This window comes from Silene latifolia, chromosome 4 (assembly GCF_048544455.1).
Source record: "Silene latifolia isolate original U9 population chromosome 4, ASM4854445v1, whole genome shotgun sequence".
NCBI lineage: Eukaryota > Viridiplantae > Streptophyta > Magnoliopsida > Caryophyllales > Caryophyllaceae > Silene > Silene latifolia.
In genome coordinates this window covers 25,077,263-25,090,571 of record NC_133529.1, presented here as the reverse complement: position 1 = coordinate 25,090,571, position 13,309 = coordinate 25,077,263, and the positions used below count along the sequence as shown (strand labels likewise).

Here is a 13,309-nt window from a genome sequence, read left to right as displayed (position 1 = left end):
ACCCAATTTAACTCAATTACAAACTTTTATTACAAACCTATCTAACCGATTTTCGCTAAAAGACCTTGGACCACTATCCTATTTTCTTGGTATTGAAGTTACTCCGAATAATCTCGGACTACACCTCAGTCAATCCAAATATATACATGACCTTCTAGTTAAATACAACATGGCCGACGCTAAATTCGTCACTACACCAATGGCCACATCACCCCCACTCCTCCGAGAAGACAGAATGCCCATCCATGAACAATCAATGTATCGTGCCATCGTTGGAAGCTTGCAATATCTGTCTCTCACTCGCCCTGATATTGCCTTTTTATCAGAAACCGTCTTGCTCAATTCCTTCATCACCCAACTGCTAACCATTGGACGGCTCTAAAACGTCTCCTCAGGTACCTCCAAGGCACCCAGCATCAAGGTCTACAACTATACAAAGTCACTCCTCTGTGTCTTCATGCCTTCTGTGATGCAGACTACGGAGGTGATAAAGATACGTACTTCTCAACAACCGGCTACATCATCTATCTAGGACGCAATCCCATCTCCTGGTCCTCAAAAAAGCAAACTGGTGTTGCCCTCTCCACCACCGAAGCAGAATTTCGTGCAGTTGCCTCTGTCACAACAGAAACTCTCTGGCTGCGCAATCTCCTCTCTGAACTCCACATATCTGTCACCCAACCACCTGCAATCTTCTGTGACAACATCTCCGCCACACTCTATGCCAAAAATCCGATCTTCCACTCCCGAATGAAGCACATGGCCATCTCCTTTCATTTCGTCAAAGATCAGCTTCAACGACACAGCATCCGCATTGCCCATGTTGCCAGCAAAGACCAGATCGCAGATATCCTCACTAAGCCACTGCACAAACTACAATTTCAAGAGTTACGACACAAGCTTGGACTTATCACCCGAACGTCCAACTTGAGGGGGCGTATTAACAATATCTCACCAACCCATAATTCAAAATAATAGAATCAAATCAACCCCATCATTCTTGCTGTCAAATATTTGTAAAAATAGAAATAGCATTCAATTAGTATCAATTAGTTATTTTGTAAAAGGCTCCTATCCTAAATTAACTCTATAGCTTTAGTATATATATGTAATAGTCACAGTCAATAAAATCACACAAATTCATTCTCACAAACCTCACTGTCTTATAAAGACCACTACAGTGAAAATGATGAGGAAAGAAAAACAGACGAAGATGTCATCTGATGCAACAAGAATGATTAAAACTTAAGCTTAAACTTACAGGGTGTCATACAAGACAGACACAGATGAACATGCTTTGGACCTCTTCTTCTTTACACTTGCTTTTTATTCTTTAATGCTTCCACCTGCCTAGATTATGACCAGTATCTTTGTTCAACTTACTCTCTTTATACTCCACAATTTTATTCTCCACTTTATTTAATTTTCTTGTCAAATTAAATGCTTATCTTTTCTCATTTCTAACTATTTTTCTCAACCTTTATTCTCCAATCTGATGATCATTGTAAACTGTACTACTTTACGTAAGCTTTCTGTTTTATTCTCCGCATATTTACCTTCTAAGCGTGAAACAGATCTAAAACAACTCATATAACCATTGAAAAATAAGCATTACTTGGAAATTTGCAATTGTCGGATCGAAATTTTGCATATGCTTATGTTTATTCTCCAATGTGATGATCACCTAAAAGGCTAAACCTTTACAACTTAACGTAAGTCTGCTACCAATTCTGTCAATTTCTTGTTTGTTTTTCGAAAAAAATTTGGTTATTTCATTGTAATCCTATTGTTTAATGAATGTCCACTTTGGAATGTTATTGGGTGACAAAGAAAATCAATAAAGGTCTTAACTTTCTGAAAAACAGATGCATGTATGCATAAATAAAGCTGCAAAATAGAGTATACACACAGTTTCAGGTGGCCCTATCAAAAACCTTAAATTTTAATGCAAATACTGTGCATGAGAATCTTTCAGTTTATTAATATGGTACTTTGAGAAATTAGTATATGCATTTAAATTTAGTTGATGACATAGTTGACTAGTCGGATGTGAGAGCCATCTTAAGTCAAGACGTTCTTAAACCAGAATCGGTGTAAAATTAGCATAAAGATACATTATCAATTCCTAGAATTTATGCATAAATAATTTGGCTGTGCTTCTGTTTCATGTGATTAGGTACAACTTGCCATGATTTATGATCATTAATCAATCTCCCATGTTTCGCGAATTTATCAGAAACCCAACATAAAATTCAAGAGAATGGCAGGAATGTGATTCGTTGATGACCTTCGAACTCTGGATGTCTTGGAACATTAGATTATTTTTCGCGTAATATAGTTTAGCCATTGAATCAACCACCTGGTCCACCTAAGGTAACTCATCATTTTTCTGTCATTCATTTTAATTGCTCTATAAAAAAATTAGTGATTTTTAATTTCGAGATTGTTCCCTTAAGACCCATAATGAAAATTATGTTGTAAGTCGAGCAAAGAAAAATATTCACCGATCACATTACTCGAGTTTTTTACACCATTACACCATAAGAAGCGCAATCTGTTTAGTGGGTGACGAATATTAATATATTTCAAAGTAAAACAAAACCGAGTCTCGGCTAACTAAAAAAAATTGTGTGATGACTGAAAATCAAATATACGACAATACTTCCAACTATAGTGATGCAAACTGATCACAAAAATAGGCAAATACAATAATGCCAGCAGTAATGGAATGATACTTTACTAGACCAATACATCACCTCAATAATGGAGCATCATTCAATCAAAAAAGGGAAACAAATAAAGTTTTGGTGCTTTCTTTCCTTTTCTTCCTTCCTTTCTTTCTTTCCCTCTAACAACAATAACAACATTACCCGAGTGCCTAAATCACTCCCTCAAATTGCATTGTAAAGGGGAGTCGGATATACGCAGTCTTTCTTTGCCTATATAAACATATTTCCTGTAAAGTAAGGTACCCTTAATTTTGCTTTGTGAAATACAGTCAGAAATTCTTCCAAAATTCAACCTTTAATCTGTATCCACCTTTTTAACTTCCTTTATCTGGTGTTTGTACCATTTGTGTGGACTGTGGTGTGCTCCTGGTTATTATGTTTTACCAGAAGATGACACTTTTCTAGGATAAGTTTTTTTGTTTTAGGATAAAGATTGTTATTTTGTCATAAATTCGTGATCTTCCGAAAATTAAAGTCTAGGAGATTTCTTACTAAACTTGCACAGTTGCACTGGTTGGAAATTAAACAGGTATAGGAACAAATACTCCGTATCCAAGTCGATAAAAAGTCGCTTGTTGAAAATGCCTCGAGGAAGGAAAACCCGACAAAATTTGTGGAAGAAATGTATACTTGACAATGAGTTGGGGATAAGTTTTGGATCAAGGATTCTAAAACTTATGATGGAAAACAAGATAAAGAGAGACTTGAGACTTTTATTTTCAAGGATTGTGACGATGAGCGAGTCGTTCTTCGATGGGAAGTGATTGCGGCAAAGACCGAGGACTTGATGATGGATGATGAAGTTCTTTACGATTGGAGTAGCGAGCTTTTATTCAACATCGACAATTTAACTAGTTCCGTAATTACCAGTGAAGATGTTAACATCGACGATCATGGGGAGAATACCAAACTTTCTCTGGTAAATCTTCTGTCAGAAAAACTATGCATAATTCTTTTTGGTTATATGTTGTTCAAATTTTTGATTTAGGAATTTTTTAAGCCCTTGGTTTATCAGATGTCTTCGATACAAATGAAAGCGAGAAGCCCTTGATTTATAACCAATTTTTTTTGAAGTTTTCTTCTACAAACTTCTTTGATGACGGATGTAAGCTGGTAGTGACGCATATGCGGTTTTTGAGAACTGGTACTCACGACCTTGGTTCAAAACCTATCGGCATTAGAGTCAGCCTCGTGGCTCTCAAAGAAAAGCTTGGTAAAAATATGTGTGGCATAATTATTGTTAGATTTAAAGAGCCTGAAAAACGGTTAATCGAGTTGTTGAGTCATGATGTTAGTAGCAAAAGAACAATCAGAAATAAAAGGTGACAGTACAAATCACATTGATTATAGTTCAAGAGTGTTTAATGATGGTTTGATGATGGATTAAAGTTGTAAATCAGACACAGATTCACATTTCACTGTGACAATCATTAATTTTTTTTTTTGTTTTTTAACATTCCGGTTTAGAAAGGATTCAAGCCGAGTGAGACCACAAGGTTAACAAAGTTCGCCCTTGTAAGTTTTAACATCGCTGCATTTCAGTGACCAAAGCGCTCAGCACTGAATCATGTTGTGAACGTGTGATTAAGGTACTATCATTAGTTTTGAGTGACGGAAATTAACAAATTGAAACTATTTTCAGGCAGAGACAAAGAACAAGGAGTCCCAAGATCAAGTACTTAAGGACATGATGTCCTACAATAATGAGCTCGACAAGGAAGTTGAAGAAAGTGCGAGCACCACTCAGCAATACTCAGGGAGCATCCCTTATTCCGGAAGCATTTCTCTTCGATCCACAAGCAGCACTGCTAGCACCCAATCTTTCGCGTTCCCCGTGTAATCTTTCTCTTTTCTCTCTGCCTCACTATTCAAGTTTTCACTTCATGTTTCATCAACATCTTTTGCCTCTAAAGTGAGCCACAATCGAAGTATTAACTTTTGATGCTCGAACCTAGGTAATAAGTACACCACACAATACTTTCACCCGCCCTAAACCAGGTGACATTTGCATGTTCACTTCACCTTAACTGTCTTTGAACTTTAAACTTCTCTAAATGACTAACTTTGGTCATCAACGCTTTTTCGATTCGAAAAAGCATGAGCTTAGTTTTCTGAATTCTTCTTGTTATACATGGATCTAATTAACTAACACTTAGTGTTGAATATGTTGATAAATTTGGGGAACAGATTGGGACAAGAGTTTATTAGCGGCCAAGAAGAATGCCGAAAACCGGATAAGAGGCGACTAACAAAGCAAAAGCATTGGAAGATGAAAATGTGTTGGGTCTGCTGTAAATTCTAGTTTTCTCTCATTTTTGCAGTGGACTTGTAGATCAGAATGCCAGAATGCATGACCTTACTTGAACAGGATTGATTCTCTAGGCTCGTACGTCTCAAATGTCTCAGATTTGAGACCTACAGAATGCGTACCTTGTCATCATTCAAGTGTACTACTGTATGGAAGAAAGGGGATTTCATGTCATCAACATGAAATAATTTACACTTTATGAGTCATGCATATTAGTAGTTTATTTCATGGATCTGGTCATCTGGCCACGGTACCACCTCCGTCTTTATATAAGTCGCTTTGACATTTTTAGATGTTTTGTTCGATCTTCAACTCTCAAAATACTCATCTAAGGCCACCTACTGAACCTACATACAGTCATACAGAGTACAGGTTATACCTAAAACTAAAGATTATCGGTTTTCAAAAGAAGTTGTGACTTGCAAGGCATTGATCACCATCTAATTAGACAAGCATGCATACCGGATTACCAGTGAGAATGACCAACCCTTATATTTCTCATTCCGCCCACACTTCCTTGCTTAGACAAACAATTGCTCCGTGATGCACCATAAACTTTAATAGTGGATAGAGTTTGTTAGTTTACATTCAATACAATCGATTTTAGATTAGTAAGAACACATGTTGCAGGAAAAAGAGTTATTGCACTACTGAATCGTTTCACGACCGAACTGTGTGATGCAAGTTAGCGTATAACAAATTCTCAAACCATGTTTATGAGGTGTGAGGTTGTTGCCCGTAACAATAAACATAGCTCATTATTGGTATGGTTGTGTCACAATCTATTCTTAATAATATCAAGGCTATGGCCTATGGCTTTATTTCCCAACCGGCCACTATATATGTGCAACGCTACGACTAGTGGCGGAGCTAAGATTTGAACTTAGGGGGTGAACGACTAATTTCATAAGGTATACTCTAAAAAATTTCGAAAAATTCAACTAAAAACTTCGAAAATTTCATCCGTCAGGGGGTGCCCCTGCTAGCCCCCACTAGCTCCACCACTGGCTACGACTATATTAGCTTACAAAATTTTAAATACATATTTAGTACATGATTGTCGTATGGAGTAGTTTTCTCTTTAGACTCGCATATAAGCAATCGCTCCAAAAATTGATTTATGGAATCACTTTAATTTAATCAAATGGGAAAAAGACAATTATCGTACTAAAAATATAAGAAATCACATTTATTTATTATTTGAATGACGGTAAGACTGTTTTCCGCACACTAAAAAGGGGGGATAATTAGCAATCACTCAATTAATGTCAAGTATACACGACATATTCATGGACACATGATGAAGACCGAAGGCACAAACCAACAACAATTAGTATATGTAAAACTGTATTACATGAGAATAACGAATTAGTACGGACTACTCCATAATACGGGGTAAGATAAGCTAAAAACCAAGTAAAAAGGATCTCTGAAATTAACCATTCAAGTATTACAATTTACAACCCTTAAACCCGAAATCGACACGAAACTTTAAAAAACACGCATAATTAAGGATGCCTTAAAAAGGGCAATGCTCCCTAAAACGAAGATTAATATCAAATTATATAGCCTTTTACGCCGTAACGCCGTATATATATTCTTGAATTAAACAAAGTTTCCCTAGTAATAATAATTACTTAAAATATAATTAAACTTCAAGGATTAAGGAAGAAAGAGAGGAAAATCATAGCAATTACGCCCCCAATTAGTATGATCTTCAACCACATTCATCGATTGATTCCAATACACTCGATCATCATAAATACCTGATCCAAATTCAAACAAACCTTGAACTCCATTCTCCGCCGCCGTCTGATTATCCTTCCAATTATCCATTGTACTTGCTAGTCCGCCATATCCTCCCCTGTTCTCCATCAATTCATCAATCTTCACCGTCGCCGTCGGTTCAAATATCTCACCAAACGACGCCGTATTATCATCAGTATTACTGTTCATTAAGCTAACAAATCCTCCTGAAAATAACCTAGGGTTATACTCAATGTCCGGAAACCGCAACATTCCGTCATTAACAGAGGTTGTTGTTGCGGCGGCGGTTGCGGTTGTTGAACTTTCACTGCTGGACGGCGGTTGTTGCGGCGTAGTACGGCGTCGTTTACGGCGGTTAGACTTACGACAACCACCGCCAACAGGAACGTTACGGAGAACACCGCCGTGAGTCCAGTAACGGCGACAGTTTTTGCAGAAATGGCGAGGTTGAGAGAGGTTATAGTTGTTGTAGTAGCAGAATTTAGTGTTAATTGAGTCGCAACGCGGACAATTCAATGGTTCGTGGTTGTTGTGAGGGCGTAATCGGCGATCAACGCGAACGCCACCGTGAATGCCGCCGTTGACGGCGGTGGAGGCGGCAGTGGCGGTGTTCATTGGAGTTTAAGGTTAAGGTTAGGGTTAGGGTATGGAGGAAGGTGAGGTTGAGTTGTGGTGTGGAGTGTTGTTTTAATGGTGATGGTGTTGAGTGTTCACATGGAAATTGAGTGTGGGAAGGGAAGGCAGGGAGAGAAGTGTGAGGAGTGGATGAGGGTATTGAGATATTGAGGTTGAGTGCTTGACAAATTTCCACTTTTTTAACTGATTTTCCTACTCAAATTTACGATGCTACCCCTCGGTTATGTTTGGGAATTGGGACATTCCGGTTCTTTTTGAACTTCGCTTTGCTTACGTTTTTTTGAAATGAATTTATAAGAGTTGAATTGAACTTATGAAAGCTCAATTTTTCTGAAATGAATTTATATAAGCTGAACTAAACATAAAGCGAGTGACTTTAACTCTAAAACAAATTACTCTGTAAAACCTAACTCTAGTCTCTATATCACAAATATTTAGAGTAGTGATATTGATTTTTGCAATATACATTTCATGTTACGTTTTATATAATATTTCCCTTTGATACCATGTATTTAAAAAAACACTAATCCAATTTTTCTCAATATGTAACCATTCAATCAATTTTTTCAATTATGAATAAGAATATATGTGCAAAAATGTTTAATTTGTTTATTGCAAACTATTAAACAAATGATGTTTTTTTTCCCAATAATTTTACTAATTTATTTCTTATATTATGTGTTCTAGGATACATGTGGATTTTTAGTATTTGATGTTTTTTGACAGATTTAGTGTTTTTTTATTTAATTTAAAGAAATTAATTTATTTATTTTTCTCTCCTTTATTACACTTTTTCATCAACCACTCTCTTATAGATTTTACCTGGTTCATTCCGGATCCTTAACTCTATTTCGGTTTTTAAAAATCGTTTTAATCTTTTCTCTCGATTTAAATTTTAAGTTTTTATAAAAGAAAGACGGAATTCGATTTTAAAACCCCTAAATTCACCTTGACTTTCCATTACATTTTCGTTATTCCTTTTTGTTTTTCATCTTCCCTTTTTATTCGCATTTTGAGGCGTGCGTTCACTCATGGACGGTTCGAAAAGATGATTCATGTCAGCCGACCCTAAATCATTTTGGGATTAAGGCTCTGATGTTGTTGTTGTTGTTGTATGTGTTCTAGGGTTTACTAGGGTTTGGGGTTGTGGTTGGTGGTGGTTAAGAGGCCCGCATTGGTGGCAGTGGAGAAAGGGTGAAGGGGCGGCAAGGGATGGAGGTTGTAGTGGTAGCGACAAGGAATGAGGTCACATGGGTCAAGGGTCACGTATCACGATGGCCGATGGCCGCAACAGGTGATTCTACGGCGTGTAGTGATCGAAATGACTCAAATGTAGTATTCCGTACTAGTTTTGACATTAGAGTGAAACATTTCAAATTATAATTGAGGCTAAGTCAAAGTTGCTCATTACGACAACCTAGAAATTCTCCAAATATAAAAATAGCTATAATTATAAACACGATAGCCAATCTAAAGAGCTCATTTGTTGAATCTAAATCAGTATTCTCAAGCATATACGAGTAAATCATACTCCCTCTATTCTGGTAGATAGTTTACATTTACTTTATTTTGTGAGGGAAAAATAAAGTAAACGTAAACTAATGAGTGAAAGCCCGGAACAAAGGGAGTACAATGTTTTGGCAAGAGTAGAGGGAAAGGATAAAGAGGGGTAAAATGGGAATTTAGAGAGAGGGGGTGTATCATGTATTGTAGTGTGTTTGTAGCATGTGTAGAATGAAGAGTGTAATGATGAGGGAGGGTAGGAGAATGGGACTTGGATAGTTGGTTACCGTACAAGCCGTGATGGATGGCGTGATGAGGAAGGACATTAGCCGTTGATTGTGTGACACGTGGGCGGATGAGATCTGAGACAGTGGTACGATAAAGTCCACAAAATCAAGCATTTGTCGATTTGTCGGCAACCTAGCTAGAAATCGAATATTGCTGCTGTACATCACTGTTGAGTGTTGAATGAATATGCATTTTGTTTCTTAAACCGAATGTTCACCTTATTAACGTTAAACATCTCAACGCTTAATCATTCGTTTACTTTTAATTGAAGTCGACTGTTGTTGAGGACATTACATCAATTTAAGGAATAAATAATGTACTTGAAATCTATTGGCCGAGCGGATTAAGCTCTTAATTTGACCAATGTCAAAAATTGAAAATCAAAACAAATTGATGGAAAAGGTAAGCCGTTTTTCATAAAAGAAAATGCCAAATAATTTAATTTCATTGAACTGTTTACTCACAATTTAGATAGAATGAAAGATACTAGATTAGAAATAGAAATAGAAAATATTAACAAAAGTTAGACAATACCAAATAATAATGAAAAAAAGTTATTGAAAACATCATAATCCCAAGATCAACTTAGCCATTGCTTATTAAAAATCGTGTTTATGGCAATATGAGTAGTAAGTAGTTGACTACGCAAAGTATACGTATCACGTAATAATTCGATAGCGGGGAGCTATTAGGAGTACTCGCCTAAGTTAGGAAATAAAATTTTAGAAATTTTTGGAATATTTTTTAAGTTGAGCTTAGTTAGTCCTAACTCCTAATTGTAAATCTTAGTTCCCCTCCGCAAAGTGTAATTATGCATGATGAGTTGATGACCTATGTGCTGAGGCCTGAGGGTGAATAGGGCATAGGGGAATGGGGGAGGGATATTAGTGGATATTTTCTAATGGATGAGAAATTGGCACGTCCATTATGGTTTAGAGGTGAATTGTCATCTTACTAGTTTGGCTATGTTCATGCAATATGCCATACCACCCTACCTCACCTACTTGTTTCCTCTTATTTGTGTTCATTTTTATTCTTATTACTATGTGCAATTTCCTTTGTTTTCCTCCATTTTGATCATTGTTTAAATTACGATCATATTATCTTCAGGATTCTTGTCTCCAATTATAATCATTTAGCATACAAGTTACAGAAAATTCTTTTGATTATTTTTGTTGATACTATTATCAAGTTAACATGGTAAAAAGATGTCATCGACTGATTAACTATTTCACTCACTAGTAATCCAATTCTACTCGATAGTGAGAACCCAAATGGGATAGGTCCTTTAAGTTGATTTAACTCTTATGTTTAAGTTTAGAAAAGTTAAGCTCCGAGAAGTTTAGTTCAGCTCATATAAGTGTAGTTCAGTTCAAATTCGAAAAGTTCAAAAGTTCAACCCTTATAAGTACAATTCAGAAAAATTAAGCTCAATTCAAACCCATTTTTCTATAAATTGAATTCAGTTCAGTTCAACTTTTTAGTTTAGTTCAAAAAAATGTTAAGTCCTTATAAAATTCTATTCAATTCAGGGTCATACTGTCACTATCACATATGGTATTGGTTGCTTGCTTGTATGAACAGGAAGTGGATGTGAAGATGCCCACATGCACATGGGATAATACAGAGATGATACATACCCTTACGAATTAGGCCGTCTGCTATATTAGGTAGTCTGCTATATGTCCACATCTTTTTGCTCATCGAAAATCTTTTTAATGATCAACTCTACGAATGCTTTAAGTAGCAATTTTCCTCGTTTGTCTAAGCAAATAATTTACATTGCTGCTGTTACACTTGAACTTCATGTCTTATAAAGCTTTTTCTACCACTTCACATCATCTTTCTCCATCCTACGAGATTGCAAAAGATACCAATTCATTTCTCGTCACCAAGGACAATTTAAGGATCGACTTCAACCGTATAGCCTTATTCCCGGTTTTGTTAGAATTTGATTCCGAAATATATAGGGATATTCTATCGCAGTATCGAACTTTTCGTTTTAAGGTGTCACTAGTTTTTTCAAAAAAAACTTTGACCGAAAATAATTCTGCACGACGAGTTCAAAAAATGGTAATTTTTTTTTCAAACAAATTATCTCGTCAAGGCCTTGAATTTGAAAAAAACATTCACCGCATTTTGAACTCATAGCCGGTAGTTATGGTTGGTCAAACATTTTTTAACGAATAAATTTTGACCGACCATAATTCCCGACTACGAGTTGAGACGTCGGTGAATTTTTTCTCAAACTGAAGACCTCTTAAAGACGGTCAATGTGGAAACAAAATTTATCGTATTCTGAACTTGTAGCCAAGAGTTATTGATCAAAAGTTTTTTTTGCATGAAAAGAGGGGTATATCGTAGAAAATGAAAAAGTTGAGGGGTACACGAGAGAATATCCCAAATATATATTAGCGTGCCTTGCTTGTGATGATCACAAATTTATGATGTCTTACAACCCTCTTTCTTTTATAATATTGCGTAAATCGAGTGCGAGTTCTCACAAGTTTGTAACCGCTTTTTTAAAATTTGTACCCATAAGTTTTGTATGTCATATGTGAATCTTTTTTTACACTATACTCCGTATATGTGAAAGTTGAATAGATCTAAACATCAAGGTTAGACAATTTTTTTCTTAAACCCGTTTAATATTATAAGACGGTACTATAGTGGAGTTGTTGATCGGTCAAAGATATGATTTATAGTAGATCCCTAATCGTCCTTAGTAGATACAAAGTCTAAAACCGGGCCACTTAAGGACACAAATATCAAATGTGGGTATGGACTTAGGCCATGGGGGGTCACCTCTGCCCAATTATGTGACACAAGTACAAGCTGTACCAACGTCCTTTTGCACAAGATACCGATTAGTTGAGCTGTACTGGGTTTGCCTTTGTTTGACTCACTTAATTTTTTTTGTTTGGTAAGGAAAGAAAACTAGGTTAACCAAATTAACTTATAAGATCCGCACGGACAAGGGTGAATCCAGGATTTGAGTAAGAACTTTTTGCTTAAACGGGGTTCAAACCCAAACTATTTAACAAAATAGGGTGGATTTCAAACTATTTACCAAAAATGGGTCCACGTCAGCATTTTCGCGTTTTTTTAAAGAAATCTGACATATCTCGCTGTCCCGAACAACGAGAATATACAGAGGGCAACTTTGCATATTAAACTACTTGACATACTACTTTCGTTGTCTCCGTTCTCCTTGCTCCGACAATCAAATAATGAAATACCAACACCATTCTCTTCTTCTCACTTCCCTTATCATATACACATCATTGTTTGAGTTATTAGCTTCATGGTTTGTGCAAAAAACGACTCGCAACATTGTCGTTTACTAATAATTCTCTTCTTCTCACTTCCCCTCTCTTCTTCAACGACGGTGTCGTTAGTCACGCTTTATTAGAAAAGGAGTATGATCTTTCAAAGCTGACCATAATTCCTACTGTATATCACTCACTATCAATGTAAATGGATTTTTGCGAAACCGAAATTCTTAGCGAATGGCGATTAATGCGTGCCAAATTCGTACCATTTTTATAACACCCCCTCATATCAAGGTGTCTTACCAAGGACCACCCTAGCATGAGAGACTGTTATCATCTCGGTTGCCTGAGAATAATATATCCGAAGAAATCATTCCACAACATGTATTAAAGTATATATAAAGTTAATGTTACATAGTTCTGTGGACAGCGGGCCGCCCACGGGGGCGCTTGGTGAAGGTCGAAAACAAGCGTTTGCATTTTGTATGGAGTCGCCACCAATTTTTATGGGAAATTGGAACCGTTCGAATACCTCGTGTCATGTCAAGACACAAAGTAGAGACATGAACACTAAGCAATCGTTACCCTTAGCATTCTATGTCTAGAATGACTCTCGTGGATGCCAATGAACACGGGTGCTCACGGAGATCTGGAGTAAGGGGTGAGGGTACGTATTAGGAAGCTCTTTTGATCGAGCACCTAATCCCGCCCGCCTCGATAGCGGCCTCTACTAATGATTAGGGAAGTTTATTCGTACTTGATATATCGTCGGCTATATGCATGCAATGCAACATCCAAGTTTTAAT

The 13,309-nt window shown here is 36.6% G+C and overlaps 1 long non-coding RNA gene across 4 annotated transcripts; it reads left to right on the top strand.

Moving 5' to 3' along the window:
* Positions 1–1,497: 1,497 nt before the first annotated feature.
* LOC141653298 (uncharacterized) lies at positions 1,498–5,328 on the top strand. 4 transcript variants are annotated; one of them, XR_012547375.1, is made up of 5 exons: positions 1,498–1,712; positions 2,177–2,373; positions 3,259–3,648; positions 4,372–4,565; positions 4,917–5,328. It is a non-coding gene; the product is annotated as an uncharacterized LOC141653298 (long non-coding RNA). The 4 variants fall into 4 exon arrangements; XR_012547376.1 differs by lacking the exons at positions 1,498–1,712; positions 2,177–2,373 and adding an exon at positions 2,611–2,963; XR_012547374.1 differs by lacking the exons at positions 1,498–1,712; positions 2,177–2,373 and adding an exon at positions 2,763–2,968.
* The last annotated feature ends 7,981 nt before the right edge of the window (positions 5,329–13,309 follow it).